Source organism: Pseudophryne corroboree, chromosome 8 (genome assembly GCF_028390025.1).
Source record: "Pseudophryne corroboree isolate aPseCor3 chromosome 8, aPseCor3.hap2, whole genome shotgun sequence".
Lineage (NCBI taxonomy): Eukaryota > Metazoa > Chordata > Amphibia > Anura > Myobatrachidae > Pseudophryne > Pseudophryne corroboree.
Window position 1 is genome coordinate 411,846,749 of NC_086451.1, and position 13,233 is coordinate 411,859,981.

A 13,233-nucleotide genomic window follows, 5' to 3' on the forward strand; every position below is an offset into this window, starting at 1 on the left:
AGAAGATGGGGTGAGGGATGACAGACATTATGGGGATGGGGGGGATTGGAGAGTTTGGGGGCGGAGAGAGGGGACACTGTTTGGCAAAGGCAAAGTGTGTTTACTGGCTGTATACACTACAGGCAGTCCTGGCAGGAAGAACAGTGAACACATATGGAAGCAGTGGGTTGAGTCAGACACCCGCAGCGGCAGCCCCACCCGCCATATCCTTCCTGATCCTGCGACGTCGCGGAATCCGGAGAGACTCGAGAGAAGGCTCCGCACCAGCAGTGAGGGTGACTCTGAGCCATCTGAGCCAATCACAGGGCGCCAGCCCTGCCCCCTATTTCCACCCTCCGATTGGTGCAATCTTTCCTCCATCCCACCTGTAACTACCGGCTGCGGCGGCGCGCTCTGTCCTGCGGGGTCCGTGCTGCGCAGTTGATTGGCTGTCCGCCATTTTGCAGGTCGGTGCATTGCTCTGCAGATAGGTGAGATAAGCTGCCGCATCACCCCCGTATACCAGTGGCAATTGGGGGAGGACGGGGCCCCTGCATGTTGCGCATCCTCTGGGCCTGGAACTAACTTGGAATGCTACTAAGGTCCCATATTTATCGCCATGATTCCCCTGCATCAAGCGCTGTTTAATTGCTATTGCATCCAGGCCTATTGCTTTTTTGTAATTAAGAGATCCGAGTTATATAGGTTTGCAAGGCTAGACATGATATGGGGTTTTGTAAAGGCATTAAAACACCCGGTGTTATAAAAAAAATCTGCACCCAAGGCTTCCTCATATTGTGCAAAATAAAAAAAAAATAAAAAATTGCAAATACTGCATCACAAATGTCCATTTACCAAACCACACGCAATATTATTGTTTGTTAAATAGGACCAATTTACCATTTTCTATAACAAAAAATGGCCGAGACTGGGAGTCAATGTTCCTGGTCTGGGTACACGCTGTAGGATGTCGGGCAGATTTGACATTGCAAATTATATAGCGTAAGTGTATACACACTGGGGGTAATTCCAAGTTGATCGCAGCAGGAATTTAGTTAGCAATTGGGCAAAACCATGGGGGGTAATTCCAAGTTGATCGCAGCAGGATTTTTGTTAGCAATTGGGCAAAACCATGTGCACTGCAGGGGAGGCAGATATAACATGTGCAGAGAGAGTTAGATTTGGGTGGGGTGTTTTCAAACTGAAATCTAAATTGCAGTGTAAAAATAAAGCAGCCAGTATTTACCCTGCACAGAAATAAAATAACCCACCCAAATCTAACTCTCTCTGCACATGTTAAATCTGCCTCCCCTGCAGTGCACATGATTTTGCACAATTGCTAACTAAATTCCTGCTGCGATCAACTTGGAATTACCCCCACTGTACGGTGTATTGGCTGTGACTGCATCCACCCACATCCCGGAGCATGCAAGGCTGTCACATATCTTCTGCTCTCAAGTGCAGAACAAAAGATATCTGACATCGTATACGACCTGCAGGTGTGCGCATCATACACAATATCACCCATACACACTGTCCGATGTTACCGGTATATCATACAAGCCGGCGGCTCATACGATATATCGGGTGCACATCGGACAGTGGGGGTCATTCTGAACCGATCGCATGCTGCAGTTTATCGCAGATGTGCGATTGGGCCAGAACTGCGCCGCAGTGCCAGACGGCCGAAGGTGTGGCCGGACCGAACGGGGGGCGGGCCGCAGCGTCTGCGTGACGTCACGCAGCCGCTGCGGGCCGGGGAGCGATGAGTAGCTCCCGGCCAGCACGCTAAAGCTGCGCTGACCGGGAGCTACTCTTGAAGTGCAAAGGCACTTCTGCGGGGAGGCCGTCACTGACATGTGGGGCGGGATAGCCCTGTGCTGGGCATCCCCCACGCATGTCAGTGTGAATGATCGTAGCTGTTCTAAATTTAGCACAGCTACGATCATCTCGAAATGACCCCCAGTGTGTACCCAGCCTTAGCCTTGGAGAGAGATAAACTGGTCAGAGATAAAGTACTAGCCAATCAGTTCATACCTACCTCTAACTAATTTTCTCATACGTCCTAGAGGATGCTGGGGTCACTATAGAACCATGGGGTATAGACGGGATCCGCAGGAGACATGGGCACTTTAAGACTTTGAAAGGGTGTGAACTGGCTCCTCCCTCTATGCCCCTCCTCCAGACTCCAGTTTTAGAATTGTGCCCAGTGAGACTGGACTCACTACCGCGAGCTCTACTGAGTTACACTGAAACAGACTTTTGTTAGTTTTTTTTATGTTCAGAGAGGCTGCTGGCAACAGTCTCCCTGCTTCTTGGGACTCAGGGGAGAGAAGTATGACCCACTTCCAGTGAGTTCAAGGGCTCTGCTTCTGGCTACAGGACACCATTAGCTCCTGAGGGTGCTGATCGCTGGGTACGCCTAGATGCTCACTCCCGCAGCCGGCCGTCATCCCCTTACAGAGCCAGAAGTCAGAAGACGGGTGAGTAACAGAAGAAAAGAAGACTTCTTCTTCAGTGACGGCATTTTCTGAGGTACCGCGCGGCGGGCAGACACTGTGCGCCAAGCTCCCACACACAGCACTACAGGGTGCAGGGGGGGGGGGGGGCTGCGCCCTGGGCAGCTAAAAAACATCCTCATTATTCCACTGGCAAGAGGGGACATTAGTGCCACTGCACTGTCCTAACCCCCGCCAGTATAAATATCAGATAAATCAGGACAGAAGCGCGCCATTAAGGGGGCGGGGCTTCTTCCTCACTGCTCACGGCGCCATTACCTCTCCACAAGCTGCAGAGACGCTGGTCCTTCTCACACTGACAAGTACCAGGGGTACAAAACGGGGGGGAGGCATGTAAATTGGTGCAATATATGTTGATTTAGCACTGGGTTGTGAGCTGGCAAATCCCCTCTGTGTCTCTCTGACAGACTTTACTGTGGGTCTGTCCCCTATATGCCTGGTGTGTCTGTGGGTGTTTGGTGCACGTGTGTCGACATGTCTGAGGCTGAAGGCTCTTCCCAGGAGGAGGCTGTATTAAGGACACAAACGGCTGCGGGGGTGACCCTGTCGGTACCGCCGATGCCTGATTAGGTAAATGTGTTGAACGCCTTGAATGCTAATGTGGCTCTTATTAGTAAGAGGCTAGATAAGTCTGAGTCTCAGACCCAGGCATGGAAGAAATCTGTGGAAGATATGTTATTGCAAAGTCAAGTCCCTTCAGGGTCACAAAAACGTACGTTGACCCAGTTGGCAGACACTACTACCGACACGGACTCTGATTCCAGTTTCGACTATAGCGATTCCAGATTAGATCCAAAATTGGCAAAAAGCATTCAGTACATGATTGTGGCGGTTAAAGAGGTATTACATATCACTGAGGACCCGGCTGTCCCTGATAAAAGGGTCTGTATGTATAAGGAAAGGAAACCTGAGATAACGTTTCCTCCCTCTCATGAACTGAACACGCTATTTGAAAAAGTCTGGGAAGGTCCTGACAGAAAATTTCAGATTCCCAAAAGAATTACAGTAGCTTATCCGTTTACCTCGGCGGATAGGGAAAAGTGTGAGTCACCCCCAACTGTGGACAAGGCCCTGTCACGTTTGTCTAAAAAGGTGGCTCTCCCGTCACCTGACACGGCAGCCCTTAAGGATCCTGCAGATCGTAAACAAGAAACTACGTTAAAGTCCATTTATGCGACCACAGGTACGCTACTCAGACCTGTCATTGCGTCTGCGTGGGTAAGTAGTGCTATCGAAAAGTGGGCAGACAACTTGTCTTCTGAAATAGATACCCTAGATAAGGATAGCATCCTCTTGATGCTGGGTTATATCAAAGACGTTGCAGCATACCTTAAGGAAGCTGCGAGAGATATTGGTCTTTTGGGATCAAAGGCCAATGCCATGGCGGTCTCAGCTAGGCGAGCGTTGTGGATTCACCAATGGAATGCTGATGCTGATTCCAAGAAAAGTATGGAATCTCTACCATATAAAGGTAAGGCCTTATTTGGCGACGGCCTTGATGATTTGGTATCTACAGCTACCGCGGGTAAGTCATCCTTTCTCTAACGTCCTAAGTGGATGCTGGGGACTCCGTCAGGACCATGGGGTTTAGCGGCTCCACAGGAGACAGGGCACAATAATAAAAGCTTTAGGATCAGGTGGTGTGCACTGGCTCCTCCCCCTATGACCCTCCTCCAAGCCTCAGTTAGATCTTTGTGCCCGGCCGAGAAGGGTGCAATCTAGGTGGCTCTCCTGAGCTGCTTAGAATAAAAGTTTAAGTTAGGTTTTTTATTTTCAGTGAGTCCTGCTGGCAACAGGCTCACTGCTACGAGGGACTTAGGGGAGAGAAGTAAACTCACCTGCGTGCAGGATGGATTTGCTTCTTAGGCTACTGGACACCATTAGCTCCAGAGGGAGTCGGAACACAGGTCTCACCCTGGGGTTCGTCCCGGAGCCGTGCCGCCGACCCCCCTTGCAGATGCCGAAGTTGAAGAGGTCCAGAGGTCCAGAAACAGGCGGCAGAAGACTTTCAGTCTTCATAAGGTAGCGCACAGCACTGCAGCTGTGCGCCATTGTTGTCAGCACACTTCATACCAGCGGTCACTGAGGGTGCAGGGCGCTGGGGGGGGCGCCCTGGGCAGCAATGTATTATACCTTTTTTATGGCTAAAATACATCACATATAGCCCTTGAGGCTATATGGATGTATTTAACCCCTGCCAGATCTCACAAACTCCGGGAGAAGAGCCCGCCGTTTTAGGGGGCGGGGCCTATTCTCCTCAGCACACGGCGCCATTTTCCTGCTCAGCTCTGCTGTGAGGAAGGCTCCCAGGCTCTCCCCTGCACTGCACTACAGAAACAGGGTTAAAACAGAGAGGGGGGGCACTTATTTGGCGATATGATTACATATGTGAAAATGCTATAAGGGAAAACACTTGTATAAGGGGTTGTCCCTGTATAATTATAGCGTTTTTGGTGTGTGCTGGCAAACTCTCCCTCTGTCTCCCCAAAGGGCTAGTGGGGTCCTGTCCTCTATCAGAGCATTCCCTGTGTGTGTGCTGTGCGTCGGTACGTGTGTGTCGACATGTAGGAGGACGATGTTGGTGAGGAGGCGGAGCAAATTGCCTGTATTGGTGATGTCACTCTCTAGGGAGTCGACACCGGAATGGATGGCTTATTTAGGAATTACGTGATAATGTCAACACGATGCAAGGTCGGTTGACGACATGAGACGGCCGGCAAACAAATTAGTACCTGTCCAGGCGTCTCAGACACCGTCAGGGGCTTGTAAAAACGCCCATTTACCTCAGTTGGTCGACACAGACACGGACACTGACTTCAGTGTCGACGGTGAAGAAACAAACGTATTTCTCTATCGTCCTAGTGGATGCTGGGGTTCCTGAAAGGACCATGGGGAATAGCGGCTCCGCAGGAGACAGGGCACAAAAGTAAAGCTTTCCGATCAGGTGGTGTGCACTGGCTCCTCCCCCTATGACCCTCCTCCAAGCCAGTTAGATTTTTGTGCCCGGCCGAGAAGGGTGCAATCTAGGTGGCTCTCCTAAAGAGCTGCTTAGAAAAGTTTAGCTTAGGTTTTTTATTTTACAGTGAGTCCTGCTGGCAACAGGATCACTGCAACGAGGGACTTAGGGGAGAAGAAGTGAACTCACCTGCGTGCAGGATGGATTGGCTTCTTGGCTACTGGACATCAGCTCCAGAGGGACGATCACAGGTACAGCCTGGATGGTCACCGGAGCCTTGCCGCCGGCCCCCTTGCAGATGCTGAAATAAGAAGAGGTCCAGAATCGGCGGCAGAAGACTCCTCAGTCTTCTAAAGGTAGCGCACAGCACTGCAGCTGTGCGCCATTTTCCTCTCAGCACACTTCACACGGCAGTCACTGAGGGTGCAGGGCGCTGGGAGGGGGGCGCCCTGGGAGGCAAATGAAAACCTATTTTGGCTAAAAATACCTCACATATAGCCTCCGGAGGCTATATGGAGATATTTAACCCCTGCCAGAATTCGTTAAGAGCGGGAGACGAGGCCGCCGAAAAAGGGGCGGGGCCTATCTCCTCAGCACACAGCGCCATTTTCCCTCACAGAAAGGCTGGAGGGAAGGTTCCCAGGCTCTCCCCTGCACTGCACTACAGAAACAGGGTTAAAACAGAGAGGGGGGGCACTAATTTGGCGTTAGAAATATATAAAAAAGATGCTATAAGGGAAAACACTTATATAAGGTTGTCCCTATATAATTATAGCGTTTTTGGTGTGTGCTGGCAAACTCTCCCTCTGTCTCTCCAAAGGGCTAGTGGGTCCTGTCCTCTATCAGAGCATTCCCTGTGTGTGTGCTGTGTGTCGGTACGTGTGTGTCGACATGTAGGAGGACGATGTTGGTGAGGAGGCGGAGCAATTGCCTGTAATGGTGATGTCACTCTCTAGGGAGTCGACACCGGAATGGATGGCTTATTTAGGGAATTACGTGATAATGTCAACACGCTGCAAGGTCGGTTGACGACATGAGACGGCCGACAAACAATTAGTACCGGTCCAGACGTCTCAAAAACACCGTCAGGGGTTTTAAAACGCCCGTTTACTTTAGTCGGTCGACACAGACACAGACAGGGACACTGAATCCAGTGTCGACGGTGAATAAACAAACGTATTCCTTATTAGGGCCACACGTTAAAGGCAATGAAGGAGGTGTTACATATTTCTGATACTACAAGTACCACAAAAGAGGGTATTATGTGGGATGTGAAAAAACTACCATAGTTTTTCCTGAATCAGATAAATTAAATAAAGTGTGTGATGATGCGTGGGTTCCCCCCGATAGAAAATTATGGGCGGTATACCCTTTCCCGCCAGAAGTTAGGGCGCGTTGGGAAACACCCCTTAGGGTGGATAAGGCGCTCACACGCTTATCAAAACAAGTGGCGGTACCGTCTATAGATAGGGCCGTCCTCAAGGACCAGCTGACAGGAGGCTGGAAAATATCATAAAAAGTATATACACACATACTGGTGTTATACTGCGACCATCGATCGCCTCGGCCTGGATGTGCAGAGCTGGGGTGGCTTGGTCGGATTCCCTGACTAAAAATATTGATACCCTTGACAGGGACAGTATTTTATTGACTATAGAGCATTTAAAGGATGCATTTCTATATATGCGAGATGCACAGAGGGATATTTGCACTCTGGCATCAAGAGTAAATGCGATGTCCATAACTGCCAGAAGATGTTATGGACACGACAGGGGTCAGGTGATGCAGATTCCAAACGGCACAAAGGTGTATTGCCGTATAAAGGAAGAGGAGTTATTTGGGGTCGGTCCATCGGACCTGGTGGCCACGGCAACTGCTGGAAAATCCACCGTTTTTACCCTAAGTCACATCTCTGCAGAAAAAGACACCGTCTTTTCAGCCTCAGTCCTTTCGTCCCTATAAGATCATATCTGCCCAGGGATAGAGGAAAGGGAAGAAGACTGCAGCAGGCAGCCCATTCCCAGGAACAGAAGCGTTCCACCGCTTCTGACAAGTTCTCAGCATGGCGCTGAGACCGTACAGGACCCCTGGATCCTACAAGTAGTATCCCAGGGGTACAGATTGGAATGTCGAGACGTTTCCCCTTCGCAGGCTCCTGAAGTCTGCTTTACCAAGGTCTCCCTCCGACAAGGAGGCAGTATGGGAAAAAATTCACAAGCTGTATTCCCAGCAGGTGATAATTAAATTACCCCTCCTACTACAAGAAAAGGGGTATTATTCCACACTATATTGTGGTACTGAAGCCAGAAGGCTAGGTGAGACTTATTCTAAATCTAAAAAAAAAAAAAAAAAAAATTTTTTTGAACACTTACAAAGGTTCAAATCAAGATGGAGTCACTCAGAGCAGTGATAACGAACAGGAAGAAGGGGACTATATAGTGTCCCGGGACATCAGGGATGCTTACCTCTATGTCCCAAATTTGCCCTTCTCACTAAGGGTACCTCAGGTTCGTGGTGCAGAACTGTCACTATCAGTTTCAGACGCTGCCGTTTGGATTGTCCACGGCACCCCGGGTCTTTACTAAGGTAATGGCCGAAATGATGATTCTTCTTCGAAGAAAAGGCGTCTTAATTATCCCTTACTTGGACGATCTCCTGATAAGGGCATAGTCCAGGGAACAGTTGGAGGTAGGAGTAGCACTATCTCGGATACTGCTACAACAGCACGGGTGGATTCTAAATATTCCAAAATCGCAGCTGATCCCGACGACACGTCTGCTGTGCCTAGGGATGATTCTGGACACAGTCCAGAAAAAGGTGTTTCTCCCGAAAGAGAAAGCCAGGGAGTTATCCGAGCTAGTCAGGAACCTCCTAAACACAGTGCATCATTGCACAAGGGTCCTGGTAGAAAATGGTGGCTTCCTACGAAGCAATTCCATTCGGCAGATTTCACGCAAGAACTTTTCAGTGGGATCTGCTGGACAAATGGTCCGGATCGCATCTTCAGATGCATCAGCGGATAACCCTATATCCAAGGACAAGGGTGTCTCTCCTGTGGTGGTTATAGAGTGCTCATCTTCTAGAGGGCCGCAGATTCGGCATTCAGGATTGGATGCTGGTGACCACGGAGCCCAGCCCGAGAGGCTGGGGAGCAGTCACACAAGGAAAAAATTTCCAGGGAGTGTGATCAAGTCTGGAGACTTTTCTCCACATAAATATACTGGAGCTAAGGGTAAATTTATAATGCTCTAAGCTTAGCAAGACCTCTGCTTCAAGGTCAGCCGGTATTGATCCAGTGGGAAAAACATCACGGCAGTCGCCCACGTAAACAGACAGGGCGACACAAGAAGCAGGAGGGCAATGGCAAAAACTGCAAGGACTTTTCGCTGGGCGGAAAATCATGTGATAGCACTGTCAGCAGTGTTTCATCCCGGGAATGGAAACTGGGAAGCAGACTTCCTCAGCAGGCACGACCTCCACCCGGGAGAGTGGAAACTTCATCGGGAAGTTTTTTCCACATGATTGTAAACCGTTGGGAAATACCAAAGGTGGACATGATGGCGTCCCGTCTGAACAAAAAACGGGACAGGTATTGCGCCAGGTCAAGAGACCCTCAGGCAATAGCTGTGGACGTTCTGGTAACACCGTGGGTGTACCAGTCGGTGTATGTGTTCCCTCCTCTGCTTCTCATACCTAAGGTGCTGAGAATTATAAGACGTAGAGGAGTAAGAACTATACTCATGGCTCCGGATTGGCCAAGAAGGACTTGGTACCCGGAACTTCAAGAGATGTTTACAGAGGTCTTATGGCCTCTGCCGCTAAGAAGGGACTTGCTTCAGCAAGTACCATGTCTGTTCCAAGACTTACCGCGGCTGCGTTTGTTGGCATGGCGGTGGAACGCCGGATCCTAAGGGAAAAAGGCATTCCGGAAGAGGTCATTCCTACCCTGGTCAAAGCCAGAAAGGAGGTGACCGCACAACATTATCACCACATGTGGCGAAAATATGTTGCGTGGTGTGAGGCCAGGAAGGCCCCACAAAGAAATTTCAACTCGGTCGATTCCTGCATTTCCTGCAAACAGGAGTGTCTATGGGCCTCAAATTGGGGTCCATTAAGGTTCAAATTTCGGCCCTGTCAATTTTCTTCCAGAAAGAATTGGCTTCAGTTCCTGAAGTCCAGAACTTTGTCAAGGGAGTATTGCATATACAACCCTCTTTTGTGCCTCCAGTGGCACTGTGGGATCTCAACGTAGTTCTGGGATTCTTCAAATCACATTGGTTTAAAACCAGTCAAATCTGTGGATTTGAAGCATCTCACATAAAAAGTGACCATGTTCTTGGCCCTGGCCTGGACCAGGCGAGTGTCAAATTGGTGGTTTTTTTCTCAAAAAAGCCCATATTTGTTTGTCCATTCGGACAGGGCAGAGCTGCGGACTCGTCCCCAGTTCTCTCCCTAAGGTGGTGTCAGTGTTTCACCTGAACCAGCTTATTGTGGTGCCTTGCATCTACTAGGGACTTGGAGGACTCCAAGTTGCTAGATGTTGTCAGGGCCCTGAAAATATAGGTTCCAGGACGGCTGGAGTCAGGAAAACTGACTTGCTGTTATCCTGTATGCACCCAACAAACTGGGTGCTCTTGCTTTTAAGCAGACTATTGCTAGTTGGATGTGTAATACAATTCAGCTTGCACATTCTGTGGCAGGCCTGCCACAGCCAAAATATGTAAATGCCCATTCCACAAGGAAGGTGGGCTCATCTTGGGCGGCTGCCCGAGGGGTCTCGGCTTTACAACTTTGCCGAGCGGTTATTTAGTCAGGGGCAAACACGTTTGTAAAATCCTACAAATTTGATACCCTGGCTAAGGAGGACCTGGAGTTCTCTCATTCGGTGCTGCAGAGTCATCCGCACTCTCCCGCCCGTTTGGGAGCTTTGGTATAATCCCCATGGTCCTTTCAGGAACCCCAGCATCCACTAGGACGATAGAGAAAATAAGAATTTACTTACCGATAATTCTATTTCTCGGAGTCCGTAGTGGATGCTGGGCGCCCATCCCAAGTGCGGATTATCTGCAATACTTGTACATAGTTACAAAAATCGGGTTATTATTGTTGTGAGCCATCTTTTCAGAGGCTCCGCTGTTATCATACTGTTAACTGGGTTTAGATCACAAGTTGTACGGTGTGATTGGTGTGGCTGGTATGAGCCTTACCCGGGATTCAAAATTCCTCCCTTATTGTGTACGCTCGTCCGGGCACAGTACCTAACTGGCTTGGAGGAGGGTCATAGGGGGAGGAGCCAGTGCACACCACCTGATCGGAAAGCTTTACTTTTGTGCCCTGTCTCCTGCGGAGCCGCTATTCCCCATGGTCCTTTCAGGAACCCCAGCATCCACTACGGACTCCGAGAAATAGAATTATCGGTAAGTAAATTCTTATTTTTCCTTTAGGGCCACACGTTACATGTTAAGGGCAATGAAGGAGGTGTTACATATTTCTGATACTACAAGTACCACAAATAAGGGTATTATGTAGGGTGGGAATAATCTACTTGTAGTTTTTCCTGAATCAGATAAATTAAAGTGTGTGATGATACGTGGGTTTCCTCCGATAGAAATTTATTGTAGGTATACCTTTTCCCGCCAGAAGTGAGGGCGAGTTGGGAAACACACCTTAGGGTGGATAAGGCGCTCACACGCTTATAAAAACAAGTGGCGTTACCGTCTCCAGATACGGCCGCCCTCAAAGAGCCAGCTGATAGGAAGCTGAAAAATATCCTAAAAAGTATATACACACATACTGGTGTTATACTACGACCAGCAATCGCCTCAGCCTGGATGTGCAGCGCTGGGGGGGCTTGGTCGGATTTCCTGACTGAAAATATTGATACCCTTGACAGGAACAATATTTTATTGACTATAGAGCATTTTAAGGATGCATTTCTATATATGCGAGATGCGCTGAGGGATATTTGCATTCTGGCATCAAGAGTAGATGTGATGTCCATATCTGCCAGACGATGTTTATAGACACGACAGTGGTCAGGTGATGCAGATTCCAGACGGCACATGGAAGTATTGCCGTATAAAGGGGCGGTCCATGGGACCTGGTGGCCATGGCAACAGCTGGAAAATCCACTTTTGTTACCCCAAGTCACATCTCAGCAGAAAAGGACACAGTCTTTTCAGTCTCAGTCCTTTCGTACCCATAAAGGCAGGCGGGCAAAAGGCCAGTCATATCTGCCCAGGGTTAGAGGAAAGGGAAGAAGACTGCAGCAGGCAGCCCATTCCCAGGAACAGAAGTCCTCCACAGCTTCTGCCAAGTCCGCAGCATGACGCTGGGGCCATACAAGCGGACTCAGGTGCGGTGGGGGGTCATCTCAAGAGTTTCAGCACGCAGTGGGCTCACTCGCAAGTGGACTCCTGGATCCTACACGTAGTATCCCAGGTGTACATTGGAAATTCGAGACGTCTTCCCCTCACAAGTTCCTGAAGTCTGCTTTACCAACGTCTCCCTCCGACAGGGAGGCAGTATTGGAAAAAAAAAAAAAAAAATCACAGGCTGTATTCCCAGCAGGTGATAATCAAAGTACCCCTCCTACAACAAGGGAAGGGGTATTATTCCACACTATATTGTGGTACTGAAGCCAAACGGCTCGGTGAGATCTAAAAGATTTGAACAATTACATACAAGGGTTCAAATCAAGATGGAGTCACTCAGAGCAGTGATAGCGAACCAGGACGATATGGTGTCACTGGATATCAGGGACGCTTACCTACATGTCAAAATTTTGCCCTTCTCACCAAGGGTATCTCAGGTTCGTGGTACAGAACTGTCACTATCAGTTCAGACGCTGCCGTTTGGATTGTCCACGGCACCCCGGGTCTTTACCATGGTAATGGCCGAAATGATGATTCTTCCTAAAAGAAATATGGACGCTTTCCTGATAAGGGCAAGGTCCAGAGAACAGTTGGCGGTCGGAGTAGCACTATCTCAAGTAGTTCTACGGCAGCACGAGTGGATTCTAAATATTCCAAAATCGCAGCTTTTTCCGACGACACGTCTAATGTTCCTAGGAATGATTCTGGACACAGTCCAGAAAAGGATGTTTTCTCCCGGAGAAGAAGACCAGGGAGTTATCCGAGCTAGTCAGGAACCTCCTAAAACCAGGAAAAGTATCAGTGCAACATTGCACAAGGGTCCTGTGAAAAATGGTGGTTTCTTACAAAGCGATCCCATTCGGTAGATTTCACGCAAGAACTTTTCAGTGGAATCTGCTGGGAAAATGGTCCGGATCGCATCTTCAGATGCATCAGCGGACAGCCCTGTCTCCAAGGACAAGGGTGTTTTCTTCTGCGGTGGCTGCAGAGTGCTCATCTATGAAAGGGCCGCAGATTCGACATTCAGGACTGGGTCCTGGTGACCACGGATGCCAGCCTGAGTGGCTGGGGAGCAGTCACACAAGGAAAAAATTTCCAGGGAGTGTGATCAAGTCTGGAGACTTCTCTCCACATAAATATACTGGAGCTAAGGGCAATTTACAAGGCTCTAAGCTTAGCAAGACCTCTGCTTCAAGGTCAGCCGGTATTGATCCAGTGGGACAACATCACGGCAGTCGCCCACGTAAACAGACAGGGCGGCACATGAAGCAGGAGGGAAATGGCAGAAACTGCAAGGATTCTTCGCTGGGCGAAAAATCATGTGATAACACTCTCAGCAGTGTTAATTCCGGGAGTGGAAAACTGGGAAGCGAACTTCCTCAGCAGGCATAACCTCCACCCGGGA

At 49.3% G+C, this 13,233-nt stretch overlaps 1 protein-coding gene across 4 annotated transcripts in view; it reads left to right on the forward strand.

Annotated features, from left to right (window-relative positions):
• The first annotated feature begins 225 nt into the window (after positions 1 to 225).
• The window catches only part of ZNF541 (zinc finger protein 541), a 401,808-nt gene continuing 388,800 nt past the window's right edge, over positions 226 to 13,233 (forward strand). For 2 of the 4 annotated variants that reach the window (XM_063937869.1, XM_063937870.1), the window contains exon 1: positions 229 to 470. The gene's annotated coding sequence lies outside the window, so the exon portion shown is untranslated. Of the gene's footprint in view, positions 471 to 13,233 lie in introns of all 4 variants that reach the window. The other 2 variants (XM_063937867.1, XM_063937868.1) reach the window with 2 other exon arrangements.